Source organism: Electrophorus electricus, chromosome 11, assembly GCF_041902795.1.
Source record: "Electrophorus electricus isolate QZ-2024a chromosome 11, ASM4190279v1, whole genome shotgun sequence".
Taxonomy (NCBI): domain Eukaryota; kingdom Metazoa; phylum Chordata; class Actinopteri; order Gymnotiformes; family Gymnotidae; genus Electrophorus; species Electrophorus electricus.
In genome coordinates this window covers 27,535,001-27,552,458 of record NC_137507.1, presented here as the reverse complement: position 1 = coordinate 27,552,458, position 17,458 = coordinate 27,535,001, and the positions used below count along the sequence as shown (strand labels likewise).

General features: G+C 43.8%; 2 long non-coding RNA genes across 3 annotated transcripts in view; one reads left to right on the top strand and one right to left on the bottom strand.

Moving 5' to 3' along the window:
* Positions 1-1,937: 1,937 nt before the first annotated feature.
* LOC145659659 (uncharacterized) lies at positions 1,938-17,290 on the bottom strand. 2 transcript variants are annotated; one of them, XR_014125740.1, is made up of 4 exons: positions 16,976-17,290; positions 12,324-12,430; positions 4,710-4,813; positions 1,938-4,070 (listed from the first exon to the last, which is right to left on the bottom strand). It is a non-coding gene; the product is annotated as an uncharacterized LOC145659659 (long non-coding RNA). The 2 variants fall into 2 exon arrangements; XR_014125739.1 differs by lacking the exon at positions 12,324-12,430 and having other exon boundaries at positions 16,976-17,283.
* LOC145659658 (uncharacterized) overlaps positions 16,532-17,458 on the top strand; it is an 11,840-nt gene continuing 10,913 nt past the window's right edge. The window contains exons 1-2 of the long non-coding RNA XR_014125738.1: positions 16,532-16,668; positions 16,857-17,013. This is a non-coding gene — a long non-coding RNA (uncharacterized LOC145659658). The remainder of the gene's footprint in view (positions 16,669-16,856; positions 17,014-17,458) is intronic.

The window sequence follows — 17,458 nt, the reverse complement described above, 5'->3', positions numbered from 1 at the left end:
AAAATCAGAGGCCTCTGATCCACAGTAAGGCATAAGCATATAAACTGCTGTGTAGGGCTGAAGAGAGTAAAGTTGAAAAAATGCTGCTTACTTGGAACTATTTTAAAATAGAACCTAAACTCTCTCTCACGCTCTTCCTGTATCGCACCTCTCTTCTGTCCCACTGTATCTGTGCTCTGTGTATCTGTCCCACTGTAGCTGTGTATGTCATTGTAGCTGTGCTCTGTATATCTGTCCCACTGTAGCTGTGTATGTCACTGTAGCTGTGATCTGTATATCTGTTGCAGTGTATCTGTCCCTCTGGGGCTGTGTTCTGTGTATCTGTCCCACTGTAGCTGTGTATGTCACTGTAGCTGTGCTCTGTATATCTGTCCCACTGTAGGTGTGCGCTGTGTATGTCACTGTAGCTGTGATCTGTATATCGGTTGCAGTGTATCTGTACCTCTGTGGCTGTGTTCTGTGTATCTGTCCCACTGTAGCTGTGTATGTCACTGTAGCTGTGCTCTGTATATCTGTCCCACTGTAGGTGTGCGCTGTGTATGTCACTGTAGCTGTGATCTGTATATCTGTTGCAGTGTATCTGTCCCTCTGTGGCTGTGTTCTGTGTATCTGTCCCACTGTAGCTGTGTATGTCACTGTAGCTGTGCTCTGTATATCTGTCCCACTGTAGGTGTGCGCTGTGTATGTCACTGTAGCTGTGATCTGTATATCTGTTGCAGTGTATGTGTCCCTCTGTGGCTGTGTTCTGTGTATCTGTGCCACTGTAGCTGTGTATGTCACTGTAGCTGTGCTCTGTATATCTGTCCCACTGTAGGTGTGCGCTGTGTATGTCACTGTAGCTGTGATCTGTATATCTGTCGCAGTGTATGTGTCCCTCTGTGGCTGTGTTCTGTGTATCTGTGCCACTGTAGCTGTGTATGTCACTGTAGCTGTGCTCTGTATATCTGTCCCACTGTAGGTGTGCGCTGTGTATGTCACTGTAGCTGTGATCTGTATATCTGTCGCAGTGTATGTGTCCCTCTGTGGCTGTGTTCTGTGTATCTGTGCCACTGTAGTTGTGTTTTGCTCCTGCTCCGTGTGGTGGGGCCAAGTGTTTGGCTTGTCTGTTTGCTTGCTCGAGTGCTGCCTCTGGTGCTTTTTGTCTGCTATCAGTCATTTCTGCTCCCTTAGACAATCAGCGGAATTATTCTATCACCAGGGCAGCAGAGTTTGTCCTCTCATGTTTGTCCTGGTGTTCTGCCACCTGCCCTATTAGCACACCACACATCCACACTCGATCAGAACTAGCACCCCTTCTCCCGCGCATTTGTTTGTCAGTCATTAATCTCGTTTTATTTACTCTAATAAGAGCTTGAGTGTGATATTATGCAATACAACCTGCAGAACAGAACCTAACATTTCTGGCACTGACCTTTTAATCTGCTCCATGATGTTAAAAAATGTTACATGTACTGTCTCTTTTCTCTGACTACCTGTTGCACGTTTACACATGACAAAATTTAAACAATTAAACCCAGTCTTTCTTTCTCATCAATTAATGGAAAGTCATAGGGTCAAATGATAGTAGCTAAATAGTCCATTGGAATCGTGAATTACATTGTAAGCAGTATTTTAATTTACATCATAATCCTCTACTTTCCTATTGGTCATTTGAATATGTGGGTGTGTCTGCTCGGTTACTCCTTTATATCGCCAAACCATGACACTTCTTCACAGTTAAAGGATCAGTGTCTAAGATTTAGGAGCATCTATTAGCAGGAATTAAATATAGTATACAAAACAATGTTTTCATTAGTGTATAATCACCTGTGACTACAAATGTTTGTTTTGTTTTTTTTAGCTTAGAATGAGCCCTTCATATCTACATAAGGGGCAGGGCCTCTTCCAATAGAAGCCACCATATTGCACCGTGCCATGTTTCTACAGTAGCCCAGAATGGACAAAACTAAATACTTGCTCTAGGGAATGCCTTTCATGTGTTTACATTGAATCGACAGTTTGAATTTTCTGGTGGTATAGCAGCAGTTGGCAGACATCGAAAGAGGAAGAATCAATGGTTGTTACTGGTGTTGGCTAACTAGTTTGTGTTGTTTGGAGTTTGAGAACCCAAATTTGGACAAATGAACGATCACACGTATTGTTTATTGGCTTGACTGACTTGAGCTAGCATCATGCTGAATATGTAAGTGATCAATTTCTATGAGTTCTATATTCCTTTACAAACACACATAAAATGCAAAACAAAAACCAAAAACAAACAAACAAACAAAAAAAAAACACTTAAATGTGTCATTGCATCTGCTAATCTTATTTGGCCTAGACATGGTTCTGTCCTAGGCAGAGCTACCACACAGGCACTGCTGCAAGAACATGTGCATTTTCTGCTATTGTAGGCTACTAAAGATCCAACCAAAGTTTGCTTGCAAGCTTTCCTCTCTAGTTCATCATACAAATGCTCATCATAAAATTAAAAACTCTAAATTTTACTGTTTCTTTTTCTTTTTCATGGGGTAATGGCCCTCGAACCCATTCCAACAAAGTGGGGGGCGGGGGGGCTTCTCTAATGATGTTCCTTTTGTCTTTCGCTTGCTGTTTCCACTTGGAAAAGGTTTTATCTTCTGCACTTTTGAAACCCGTCATTAGCCACAAAAATCGGCAATGCTGAATAAAAGCCTGCAGCGTTACAGGTTCGTGGTTGGTTTTCTCGTGTGCCCGCGTAAGTTATTATGTCTTTTATTATTCCTCTCCCCACACAGTTTTTTTCTTACATATACAACTCAGAGAAACAAATGAGTGGCTTTCGCTTAGGTTTTCTCGGTTTTATTGTCCGCCAGTCAAACTGACATATTTGACTGGATTCTCCCCGCTGACATGTCTTTTGATGCCGCCGCTCATCTGCAGCCTAATGGCGCAATATGGAGAGCATTGTGTCGGGGTTTGTCACAATTGTAATTTCTCTTTCATGTCTCCGCAGCCATCCAGGCGGGACTCGGGTTAATGGCGATGAGAAGCAAGCAAATAACTGATTTGTCACGAAACAAATATCGTAAATTCATTCATTCTTTCGTTTGGCATGTTAATCCAGGTGACACGCGGACAACGCTGGGAAAAGACGCTTGTGTAGGGAGTTTCACACTGAGATTGAGGAGAGGGATGTCAAAAATAATGAAGTTGTAAATTGATTTTAAATTTACTGTGCAACCGGGACTGATGAAGAACATCACTGTTGTTTTTTCCTTATTGCACATTTTTGTAGTACCATTTTTTGTACCTGTTTCTTCACCTCCAGTACCTGTGTACCTCATATACTCTTATCTCTCTCTCTCTCTCTCTCTCTCACACACACACACACACACACATCAAACATTATTTCCTACTTTCCATCATCTCCCCTCATTAGTTTTGTTTCACCTTGAGGAGTGGAGGAGAGGGGTTCCAGCTTCAGCGGGCCGAAATAATTCCAGCAGGCATCGAGCCTTTCAGTCTGTTAGCCCGTCTCTAAGCGCACAGTGAGCCAGGCAGTTAAATAAGAATATCTATAAACTGCTATAAGGATTGCCTCGGGTTTACCCAGGTAAAATGTAAGGAACCATAAAGTAGTGCCAAGTGGACATGTTGTTTATTACAAGGCTATAAAACCGTGTTTTAGCAATTTATTAAGTAGCTTAGTTTTGCCATTTTAAATCTATGGAGTAGAACTACTATTTTAAGGGTCAAAGCACTTAAAGCATCGCAGCCATATCACTGACCTGCGGGTGCTCAGGCATAGTACACCTTTCAGAATGACTCACGGGAACACGACGTGAATCAAGCGACTAATCGGCCAAGTGGCGTGGCAGGAAATCCGGGATTTCAAAAACCACCTCCAGCTATTCGGCTCTGTGCACACGCTAAGAGCGCTATGATTAGTGAGTCCAGCGGGAATCGGAGCGCTGCCGGACCACAGGCTGTTTATGGATGATTGTCAGTATTTATAGAAGTCCATCAACGCCAAGCCGCCGGGGCCTCATCAGCTGAAGTGAGGACACAGGAGAATATATTGCGGGTTTGGTCACTCCCTGCTCCATTAGCTATGTAAAAAGTCAAAGGAGAAAAATAGCAACACATTACTTTTATTGAGGTTTTTTTTTTCTTTCTTTCTTTTTCCAGTTGTCACTTAAATAAATTGATCAATTTCAAAGCTGCTGTAGGCGAGTTATTTCAAAGGGGACATATTATGAAAAACTTAGTTTTTTAGTGCCTGTGCACATACATGTGGTTATCTGCGATTGTCACGGGACAAACGTACAAAAAGATGTCAAAGTGGCATAAAGTTAATGACTAACATATTCAGAAATGTCCTGCTGTATCCTTGATTTTCAAACTTGTCTGTGTCACACTCAACGGTTGCCATGGTAGTTAGTTGCCAAGCCGTACTTGAGCCAGCAGCCGCCCCCCCCCCCCCCCCCCCCCAACCCCGGGGAACTGCTTGATTGGTCAGACCGAGTGAGAATGGTTCTGTTGTGATTGATCCTTGTGGTAGGTTAACAAAAGCATGTTAATGGAACTCACAGACCTGTTACAAATGTACGTAGCAGGTTAACTGACTTTCATTTTTTTAAATCGACGATCACACAGGCTGAGTTTATAGTGAACTATATTTGTCAGCGTACAGGTCAATAGTTCTGTGATAAAAATTATTTTTTTGCAAGCTATCTAGCATACATTACCTCAGGAACCGGTGAAGACGTGGTTAACTTAGTCCACCTGTCTGGCATGTTGCCAGGTTTGTTCCAGGCCCCATTGCTCAAAGTCGTCATAGTGTTAACATCATCTTACATGAAAGAGAAAGAGAAAATGACCAATACTTACTACACCATTTAAAGATGACCTTTGCTTTATGATGCTTTTGGGAAACCTAGCACAGATGGTTCACATATCACAATCTGGTGTTGCACAGTAATAACACGCATAATGTATTGTCTGAAATCGTTGGCTACATTGACTAATTCTTTTCCCTATAATACTGCTTAATGATCCAGATTTTCACATGTATGGGATCACAGCCAGGACTTCCAGAAAGTCATGCACCTTACAGCTGACTTTATTTATTTTAAATAAATCTTTAATGTGGTTGTTAAAGTTGTGCCATCATTGTGCCATAAATGAGCAGCAATACCATTGTTATACTGGGAATGTTCTTACTGCACATTAATACCACTATTATACTGGGAATGTTTTTACTCCACGTTAATACCACTGTTATACTGGGAATGTTCTTACTCCACGTTAATACTACGATTATACTGGGAATGTTCTTACTCCACGTTAATACCACTATTATACTGGGAATGTTTTTACTCCACGTTAATACCACTGTTATACTGTTATACTGGGAATGTTCTTACTCCACGTTAATACCACTATTATATTGGGAATGTTTTGACTCCACATTAATACCACTGTTATACTGGGAATGTTAATATCCATGTTAATATCTGCCTCAGAGGCAGCAAAAATATAATTCTGCAGTTTCCTCAGAGGGAGCGTTGTCACCATGGCAATGTTTAGATGACTGAATGCAGCAGTGGCAATTCTCCTATGAGGCACAGAACTTTTTTTTCAACACTATCAAGCAAATAAAAATAAAGCATTGGCTAAAAAATGAAAAACAATAATGACATGTCCTGGCTCAGACACAGCACAATATTAAGACTGCCAGCAAGCTATCACGTTACCATTGTTTAGCCAGTTAAGGTTTCTTTGCCTAAAAAAAAAACCTTTCCAGCTAACAAGTGAGTAAAAAAGACACACATTTAGAGGTTAGGCAGCATACCAAAGCCCAGTGGTAGCTAAGTGGTTCAGGTACTTGACGTGTAATCAGAAGGTTGCCAGGTCAAGCCCCACCACTGCCAAGTTACCACATTTGGACCCCTGAGTATGAGCTTGTTGTTTTTTGATAAAAGTGTCAGCTAAATGTGGCTGTAAAAGTAAAGATAAGCTTCACCCAGTGGTTACTCTGAATGATATTTTTATGGTCTGAAATAATTAGGTTGGTTTTTTTTTTAAATAAATAAATGGTTCGAAATAATTAGTTGTACATGAACATGTCATCTAGTAGTCCTCTCCCTGTTTTTGTTGTGTGACACTTGTTAAAGGCTTTGTCCGGGTAATAAAGAGTATTTCCTCGAGCAGAAATGTTATTTTCTGAAATGTCGTCTTCTGTGCACCAGCGTGGCATTGGTTTCAGAAGTGGGATGCACACACCGAGCTAGAAGAACCTGGATGGCACATGACGAAAAAGTAGCAGGCCAGAGTAGCAAGGGCCTACCCAAGCTTTACATCTGTTCTCTACCAGACAGGTCCAGCTAGCAAAGAACAAGGCAGCTGTCTGGAAAAGATGGTGAGAGAGTTGACAGCAGAATGGAGCAATGGCAGAGAGCATGCATCCGCTACAATGTTGAGGGAATCTGGGAACCATACTCCGCACGGCTGCAGGTTGTCACTGTCACCGTGATGACCTCCCGGGTTTGTGCCACTGGAACAACTTAACGGCACAGAGCACGGTCCTTCAGCAACGCTTCAGACAAGTGCCAAGGTCGCTCTTGGTCAGGTGGTCGCTCCTGGAGAGATGGAGGCTGAAGGCAGAGCTGATAGGCGTGTGCTCAGGGGCGGGTGTACCCGACGTTTGAGAGGGGTGCACAGGATGAGTTAGCACAGGAGTACTTCCTGAATGCGCTGCTAGCAGAGGAGCTGAGGCAGCACATGCTTGGTGGTGTCGTGAACCTGAAGAGAACAACCCCCAGGGTCAACGCCACAGCTGGCAAGATCGCCTGCTGCTGGGTTGAAGGAAGCGAGGTCAGAAGACTGCTCACTGCCCTCACTGACGCTGGCTCATCAGGGCTCCCACTACAAGTCTGGGGCGCTCCTTCACACCGCAAACGGCACACCCAGAGGCGGAGTTTGCATTTTCAGCATAAGGGAGCAAGTGAAAAAGCCCAAATTCAGGCTGCAAATACTGCACAAAGCCTACACACATAATACACCTACAATAAACACAACTATTAAACATAACCCCGGTAAAAACTGCACACAGCCTATACTAATCACACATAATAAACATAAAATACACAGACAAAAATACAGGAAATATCGGCGCAATCACGCAGTAAAGATTTTCACTACTTTGTTAAAAAAAGCAACAATAATGTGGGTATATGAACGTTAACGTTTTCATTTAGTTGCTTAAGCAAAAGTGTGTTTAGTGAGACAACAAGCAGTAATTAGACATTTAATGCAGCTATGAGTTGTATTTTGACTGACTCTTGAAAACGTGCTACGCTGTTCCATGGAAACGGCCCGTTGAACCTGAACAGAATGGTGGACTTTTTGGAAGCAGCATATTCACAGCTGTTTGTACTTTTAATGAGCAAAAGTAGAAATGAAAATGACCAGAAATTGTGTATAACTTATTCCCTAACCGTAAATTAATAAGCTCTACAAATACTGTTTCTGAAGGCTTCTCTACACAGTTGGCCCGTTGAAGCTCCTGTATAGGGTACACCCGATGGCTGGAAAGTGTTGACTTTCTGTCACCAACAGCCGACTTGATGTGAGAGGGAGAAAGCACAGGGACCAGCACAGGGACCAGCACAGGGACCAGCACAGGCGGCGAAGAGGAGTACTGTTGCTGTTGTGGCCGCAGGTAACACCGGTCTCAACGCTGTGAGCTGTGAGGATTCCCCGCACACCCTGGGACAGGTAGTAGGCTCTGAGGGTGTGCCGGTGGCTCCAGATGGGGCAAACCAGGACTAGACAGACATGGCTCTGCACTGGCTCACGTCTAAGGCGTTTTGTGTAGGCTGTTGTGGCACAGGTGGGAGGAGCCGGTTGGCATGGGGTTACTCTGGCTGTATGCACGTTTCTGTGACGCGTGCATGGTGAGGAAAGGAATACCACAGCAGTGACACCCCAGCTCTTGAACTGCCAGGGACAACCACTCTCCGCGGAGATGTGGGAGCGGCTATACAACCCACGCCGTGAGAGGAGATGCTGCCCCAGACTTCAGTCACTGTGGGAGGGCCATTTTACCATGAAGGAATGCCCAGGCCACGCATTGGCACTGCACGCCTGCCCCATGAGAGAGGGACGTTGCCGAGCCCTGAGGAAAAATGAGAGAAGGACTGGCCCAAGCAGCACACGCCCATGTGCCTCAGCGTCTTTGTTGGGGCTGCGTGGGTTGCCAGCATGTAGGACCCTTGTGGTGGGGGAGGTGCTGCACGGAATCCGCAAGTCAGCAGAGGGGAGAGGAGCACAACAAAGAATCCCAGAATGCCTTGCACATCTCTACAGACTTTATTTAGTTCAAATAAATGGTTAAATGGTATTTATCATTTATGAAGCACCACATAGGTTCTCCATTTTAAATACAAACACAAGTAGAGAAGAGAAATCTTTATTTCATGCTGTTGGTCTCCACTTTGCAAAACAGAGGCAGTTTCGCAGTTTCTCTCTGTCACAGTGCCCCAAGAGAGGCTTTGTTCACCTGAGCTGTGCTGGTGGTGCAGAGAACCACTGGCAAACTCATTTTTGGAGATGAACCCTCTTAAATAAGGTGCACACAACAAGATTATTCAAATCTTAACCAGTACTGAAAACGTGTCAGACCCAACACATGGCTGTACAGATTTTGTCTGTTTTTGAGGCACTCACTCCACCAAGCATAAACACAATCTGTCATGAACAAAAAAATCATGCACAGCTAAATTACAGTCGTGAGTAATTCAAGTCCCAATCTCTGCCCTACGCTGCAGAATTTCTCATCAGAAAATATGACTTTCGACCAGAACGCAGCAGACGTGAGACGTTTGCTGTATTAGCCTTGGTGATCTCTTCTGTAACGAGAAATTAATGGCAGAAAAACAACAGCATGAAGCCATGGTTGGGAAGGCAAGGTCAGCATGGCTTGTGCATTCTGCACAAAAGTCAAAACTTTAGCATGTAGCAGTAAAATGATAACCAGCTCCTTCACTGACTTTTTAATCACTCATCCCCTCTGTTCATCTCAACTCTCATTAGCTATTTCTCTTTTACATGTGATGTCAAGATCTCCCTTGTGAGTTTCACATTTTTTTTATTGCTGGCAGGTGGCAAATTGTGCCGACATTTGGAACAGGTATATTTAGACACGTGATGAGGCTTGCTCACATCAGCACTACAGTACTTAAAACAAGACGTCTCACATCAGTATTAGAGTACTTAAAACAAGACGTCTCACATCAGCATTAGAGTACTTAAAACAAGACGTCTCACATCAGCATTAGAGTACTTAAAACAAGACGTCTCACATCAGCACTACAGTACTTAAAACAAGACGTGTCATCAGCACTAGAGTACTTAAAACAAGACATCTCACATCAGCATTAGAGTGCTTAAAACAAGACGTCTCACATCAGCATTAGAGTACTTAAAACAAGACGTCTCACATCAGCATTAGAGTGCTTAAAACAAGACGTTTCACATCAGTATTAGAGTACTTAAAACAAGACGTCTCACATCAGCATTAGAGTACTTAAAACAAGACATCTCACATCAGCATTAGAGTACTTAAAACAAGACGTCTCACATCAGCACTACAGTACTTAAAACAAGACGTGTCATCAGCACTAGAGTACTTAAAACAAGACATCTCACATCAGCATTAGAGTGCTTAAAACAAGACGTCTCACATCAGCATTAGAGTACTTAAAACAAGACGTCTCACATCAGCATTAGAGTGCTTAAAACAAAACGTCTCACATAAGCATTAGAGTGCTTAAAACAAGACGTCTCATATCAGCACTACAGTACTTAAGACGTGTCATGAGCACTACAGTACTTAAAACAAGACGTCTCACATCAGCATTAGAGTACTTAAAACAAGATGTCTCACATCAGCATTAGAGTACTTAAAACAAGACGTCTCACATCAGCATTAGAGTTCTTAAAACAAGACGTCTCACATCAGCATTAGAGTACTTAAAACAAGACATCTCACATCAGCACTAAAGTACTTAAAACAAGACGTCTCACATCAGCATTAGAGTGCTTAAAACAAAACGTCTCACATCAGCATTAGAGTGCTTAAAACAAGACGGCTCACATCAGCATTAGAGTGCTTAAAACAAGACGTCTCACATCAGCACTACAGTACTTAAGACGTGTCATCAGCACTACAGTACTTAAAACAAGACGTCTCACATCAGCATTAGAGTTCTTAAAACAAGATGTCTCACATCAGCATTAGAGTACTTAAAACAAGACATCTCACATCAGCACTAAAGTACTTAAAACAAGACGTCTCACATCAGCATTAGAGTGCTTAAAACAAAATGTCTCACATCAGCATTAGAGTGCTTAAAACAAGACGTCTCACATCAGCATTAGAGTACTTAAAACAAGACGTCTCACATCAGCATTAGAGTACTTAAAACAAGACATCTCACATCAGCACTAAAGTACTTAAAACAAGACGTCTCACATCAGCATTAGAGTGCTTAAAACAAAACGTCTCACATCAGCATTAGAGTGCTTAAAACAAGACGTCTCACATCAGCATTAGAGTACTTAAAACAAGACGTCTCACATCAGCATTAGAGTACTTAAAACAAAACGTCTCACATCAGCATTAGAGTGCTTAAAACAAGACGTCTCACATCAGCATTAGAGTGCTTAAAACAAGACGTCTCACATCAGCATTAGAGTACTTAAAACAAGACGTCTCACATCAGCATTAGAGTGCTTAAAACAAGACGTCTCACATCAGCATTAGAGTACTTAAACAAGACGTCTCACATCAGCATTAGAGTACTTAAACAAGACGTCTCACATCAGCATTAGAGTACTCAAAACGTCTCCTCGCGTCATTCCTGCCTCTCTGATCTGAGAGTTATTTGTAGCGCAGAATGATTTAGCAGAATAAACATTACTCCTGAGCTGATTCCAGTGAGGCAGATCAAAGAAACAATAAAGTACAAGCAGGCAAACACTGATGTACACACAAAAGTTACACAAAATTCACATTAAAAATATAATTGAAATTATTTAGGCATTATTCCCATTATTAAGAGTGAATTTGTTGGCATTTAGTAAGTGTTCTCTACAAAATACAGTCTGGCATAACACTTTGTTTTTTACACTATCAAGTGGCTCCAAGTTTTATCGCTTGGTGGCAAAAAAATAAATGTTGTCTATGCACTCATAACTATGACAAACTAACAGTCCCCTGTCAGGTGTGGGAGGGATGAGCAGGTTCATAGGGAATGCTGTAATGGGATTATAATGACACTATAGCTGGAGAGGCTCATGGCTTTACCTGTGGCCTTCCAGCCTCATGGATCATGCTGAGCTGGACGGAGTGCTAATCTGATCACGGGGATACAATCCTCCGCCTGCTTCCTGGAGAGACCCCGCACTGCTAATCAGTCTACTGGCGCTAATGACATCAGCCGTGGAAGCACTGTCTGCTTAAGACCTGGAACACTCCCTGTGAATTATTAGGGCCGGAGTTGGGGGGAGGGGCTGTGTTATATCAGCAGGTCCTAAATGGATGAAATTGTTATAGAATCAGAAGCACTTTTTTTTCCCCCACTTAGGTATCTCAGTGGTAAAGGTGCTTGACTAGTAATCCGAAGGTTGCCAGTTCAAGCCCCAGTGCTGCTAGGTTGCAGCTGTTGGGCCTGTGAGCAAGACCTTTAACCCTCAATCTAACCAAAATTGTACTCAGTCATTATTGTAAGTCGCTTTGGATAAAAGTGTCAGCTAAATGCCATGAATTGAATGTGCAAGAACACAAAAGGATATGTGCAAGTAGAACAACATTCATTCAAACATAATTCAGACATATTCATTCTTTGGATGAAAGATGAGATGAGCATTGTTTCTCATGGTGTGAGCAGAAATGCAACCCATGCCAATCTGTACACTTTACTTCACAAACAACTACAATCCTGTGAGTGAGTTTACCTACAGTTCATCTTCTGTTCCTTGGCACATACTAGTAATTGTCAAATTGCCAGAAAGAGCACACAGGTGTTGTGAGTGAATACAGATATGCATTGGTGAGAGCAAGGCCGTGTCATTGAACTAGAGGCTGTGAGAAGTGTGCAGCTTTTGAGGTTATAAACTAACTGCTGAACACTGGTAGTGACAAACAGCTGGCACGGCAACTTGGCCTACGAGTAATGAATAAGTCGAGGGGATCATAATACAACAGAAGCAGCAACCGCTAATTAGCTATGACATCATGGAGCTTGGAAAGCATTATGGGATGGAGGAGGATACAGCACAAGAGGGATGAATCAGACCTCAGAGCCAGAAGACCGGGGGGAGTCCGTCAGCAGCGGGAGCGAGGGTACTTTCAGTAACAGCCAAACTGAAATAGTTCAGGACAGCTTTGGAGACGTCGAGCTTTCTGGGGAGACACAGGAAGAACAGCCACTGCTGAGCTTTGCAAAAAAAAAAAAAAAACGGTGGAAACGTTACTATCCCCCCCATCAGGGTGCATCAACCGCTGGCGGCCAGGAGCCCGAATTACTCGTGTAGTCCCAGCTGGGCCACTTATTTCCAGGGAAGGGCAGGCAGGCGGCTGCTCAGGGAGCTGCAGATTGTTGCATGCGTGCCACAGCACAACGCAGGCCGCCACTGACCTGTGGACAGATTTATCACTGTTGCCAAGGACTCCCACCGAGCTTGTATTGCCTGCAGACCTGAGCAAAATCATTAAAGTGTGGTGAGAATGAAAGGGAGGAAGACACTTGGCACACAGGCTTAATGGGAACCTGTGCACACAGATCAGCCTCACCTTTGACAGGTGAGGGGCAGACGCAAGCTGCTTCCTATTTGTCAATTAATCAGAGTTAATTAATCCATTGACAACTTTTGGTGGGCTCTGGCCAGGTGCGACAATCAGTGTGGTGCAGCTAAGCAGGGGATTGTGTTAGAGGGCCCATGTCTTACATTTTTCCTTTCTTTTATATTTAATCTTTAACCCTTAGAATTAAACAGGCTGTTTGTGTTACTGTGCCTTTAAGACGGATATATGATAAATGCACTCAGAGCTGACACATGCCCTGAGAACTACATTGTAAGTAGGTGGGGCTAAAGTGCTGTAGAATGAATGGGATGAAATTTCTAAATTAGTTTGTTCTTGTGACATCAGAGAAACAGTGATTTCAAAATGGCCTGATTTTGCACCTTAGATTCCTTGTGAACTACATGCACTCGGGGAATGAATAATGTATTTTGAAATGTTTACAGCATACATACTACAAAACTCTTTATTTCATCAAGTGAGGGAAATTCAGTTTTCTGTGATAGGAGCCCTTTAAATGTAAAGATGGCAACTGTATGGCCTTGAATCCAGTTTTGCAGAGGTTCATAATGTTTTAGGAAACAGTGGGCGCATAATAACTAACCTTTCGACTGTATGCGGACCGTGAAAAGTCCATAAGGGGCTCTGTGATATTTAAGGTTGGCCAGTTCTAAATCTTTGAAAGTTTTAATAATCCCAGATTTCAGACTGACTGGCCTGAGATGTTGGATACTTTAAAACACACAGGGACTTTGCATAGTTGAACTAAATTATGTGTCTCAGTGCAGTGCAGACTATGCCATCCAAAGAAGTGGGATTCCATTGAAATTGCTTTAAATTTGGAAATGCACAGTTGTAGAGTCACGGGAGGGAGGTACTAGCCAAAACGACAGTAAAACTGGTTTAACTGGTGGACAACAAGTGGGAAATCAGATCTGAGTTGGACCTGACTCTTACTGTGAAGGCAAATACATCACACTTCCTGAGTGCGAATGTCTGTGGTGATGCGAGTTCTTTTGGCACCTCACCAAGTACCGAGCTCAAAGCTTTGAATTGTATCTGCAGCATAGCAATAATTTCCTCCCCAGCTGTGGACAGCACATTGAGTCAGTGGCCACAGCTCTCTGCTCACCAATTTAAGCCAAACCTGTGAAACTACTGTCAATTACGCTCAGTTACAGCAATCTCTCCTGCTTCACTGCCTGCCTGAACAGAGGAAAAGACCATGAAACATGTGCACACATCAGACAGTGAAAGATCCAAAGACAGAGGAAGAGACAAGGAAAAGGAAGAGAGTGTGAGAGAGAGAAGACAGACAGTACAGCAGACGAGTAAACAAGTGAAACAGAGAACAAAGGGAGAAGCAGAACCACCATTTTTGCTCGCCTTGTCTGCATGAGAAGCAGCTTCTGTGTTTGATGTTCAGGGTTGCAATTAAAAAGGCACAGGGGCCTCAACCATCAAACAGAAGGATCAATCCGTCATCTCACATACAGCCCCCCTGACTACTAAACCAGTCAATCATCTCACACACAGCCCCCCACCACAGGACCAACCTATTATCTCACACACAGCCCCCCCACCAATAAACTAACCTATTATCTCACACACAGCCCCCCACCACTGGACCAACCTATTATCTCACACACAGCCCCCCACCACTGGACCAACCTATTATCTCACACACAGCCCCCCACCACTGGACCAACCTATTATCTCACACACAGCCCCCCCACCAATAAACTAACCTATTATCTCACACACAGCCCCCCACCACTGGACCAACCTATTATCTCACACACAGCCCCCCACCACTGGACCAACCCATTATCTCACACACAGCCCCCCCACCACTGAACCAACCTATTATCTCACACACAGCCCCCCACCACTGGACCAACCTATTATCTCACACACAGCCCCCCCACCACTGGACCAACCTATTATCTCACACACAGCCCCCCACCAATGAACCAACCTATTATCTCACACACAGCCCCCCACCAATAAACTAACCTATTATCTCACACACAGCCCCCCACCACTGGACCAACCTATTATCTCACACACAGCCACCCATCACTGGACCAACCTATTATCTCACACACAGCCCCCCACCAATAAACTAACCTATTATCTCACACACAGCCCCCCACCAATAAACTAACCTATTATCTCACACACAGCCCCCCACCACTGGACCAACCTATTATCTCACACACAGCCACCCATCACTGGACCAACCTATTATCTCACACACAGCCCCCCACCAATAAACTAACCTATTATCTCACACACAGCCCCCCACCAATAAACTAACCTATTATCTCACACACAGCCCCCCACCACTGAACCAACCTATTATCTCACACATAGCCCCCCACCACTGGATCAACCTATTATCTTACACACAGCCCCCCACCACTGAACCAACCTATTATCTCACACACAGCCCCCCACCACTGGACCAACCTATTATCTCACACACAGCCACCCATCACTGGACCAACCTATTATCTCACACACAGCCCCCCACCAATTAACTAACCTATTATCTCACACACAGCCCCCCACCACTGGACCAACCTATTATCTCACACACAGCCCCCCACCACTGAACCAACCTATTATCTCACACACAGCCCCCCACCACTGGACCAACCTATTATCTCACACACAGCCCCCCACCACTGGACCAACCTATTATCTCACACACAGCCCCCCACCACTGGACCAACCTATTATCTCACACACAGCCCCCCACCAATAAACTAACATATTATCTCACACACAGCCCCCCACCACTGGACCAACCTATTATCTCACACACAGCCACCCATCACTGGACCAACCTATTATCTCACACACAGCCCCCCACCACTGGACCAACCTATTACCTCACACACAGCCCCCCACCACTGGACCAACCCATTATCTCACACACAGCCCCCCACTACTGGACCAACCTATTATCTCACACACAGCCCCCCACCACTGGACCAACCTATTATCTCACACACAGCCCCCCACCACTGGACCAACCTATTATCTCACACACAGCCCCCCCACCACTGAACTAACCCAGCACCCCCAAGTGCCACTAGTTTGGCTACTTTGAGTCACTGGTCTTCCCTACAGATGGCTCAAAGAGGCATGTGTAGTTATGGCTGTTTCACTGGATGAGACGCTCCGTCTTTCTTGGCGAGATGCCATGTTTCTTTATTCCGCTTCACAGAAGTCTCCCCCTCTCCCATGTCACCATATGCTGGGCAACATTAAAGGGAAGCGTAAGGTGGTATTATGAACTGATAGGAGCTATCAAATGCAGGTACCTATCTGACTATTGTGATGTTCACATAAATTGCTTATTGCTCTGCAATTAAAGCTATATCAATGTATACATATATTTTTGTACTGTTTATAATGTACTTGAACAGTAGGTTCACTGCATAAAATATTGAAACAGTGGGTACAATGTTAGCCACTGGGCTCATTATCCAATAACAATCGAATCTCCCCAAGCTTGTATCACATGAGACGCAGTAATTAACCGATTGACAGCTGATTTCTGTTAGGCTACGTGATCTCAGAATCAAGCTGTTTTTTCTCATGTTTGAAACAACGCACAGCCTTGTACTCCTGGCGCATTTTCCTGCCTTCAGAAAACAAGGCATCATGTGCGACTAAAGCGTGCACACAGAGGAAGAGAGAGAGGGGTGGAGCAGTGTTCGTGTAAGGAACAGTCATGTTATCAGAGCGATTGCAAAAGGTACATCCCCACACACTCTACTGGGCTTACGGGGCAGGTGAAAAATGACAACTTTGATTCAAGAGATCAGGTGGGAACTTTCTCTTTCTGTCAGTAAAACGAGACTCCTTTTCATTTTAGCTAAGAAATCTTCATCCATAGCCAAATTTTAATTCATAATTACATTATCATGATAGATTGTTTATGTCTGAGCTGTACATGAACCTGTACGTTCTACAGCTAAATGGTGTTTTGAGTTTTTAAACTTTTTTCTATCAGCACCTTTGCCTGATAGAATTCATGATGTGCCCCATGGTGAATCTGTTGCCACCGTATGCCATACCAAAAGACAACGCAAGCACACAATTCCTGGAACCAAGTGATCAACAATTGCTCACCTGATACAGCAACTACATACAGAACGTCAAGCCAGCAGGTAAGGTGTGGGGGACCTCAGTCTTAAAAGGGTTGACTGAAGATGTGTCGTCTTTAAGGGGGTTTAAGTTAAACCCTGCGTTCACCAGGCTGCAGCTGAATGAGGCTCCCCTGAAACTGGCAGCACCAGTTTGCCTCAATTCCATACGGATGTCTGTGGCGTTCTCTCAGACTGACTGGATCAGCTACCAGTGCTCTGTAACATTGGTGCTTGTTCACTCCATTATTGTATGTTTCATCACTGTCCCTCGGCAACAAGCCTGGCCAAACTAGCCTGATTGGTTAGGGGAAAGGTCTCGTATTCGTGTTTAAAATATGAGTTTTTTGCCCGTGTCAGTGTGTTTGGTTTAGATTCTTTTTAAAGTGCAAGAGAACAGGTTACAAACTTATCTTCCTTTCTGGAGACTGGATTTGTTTATTGTTCTACTGTTACCAGGAAAAACAGA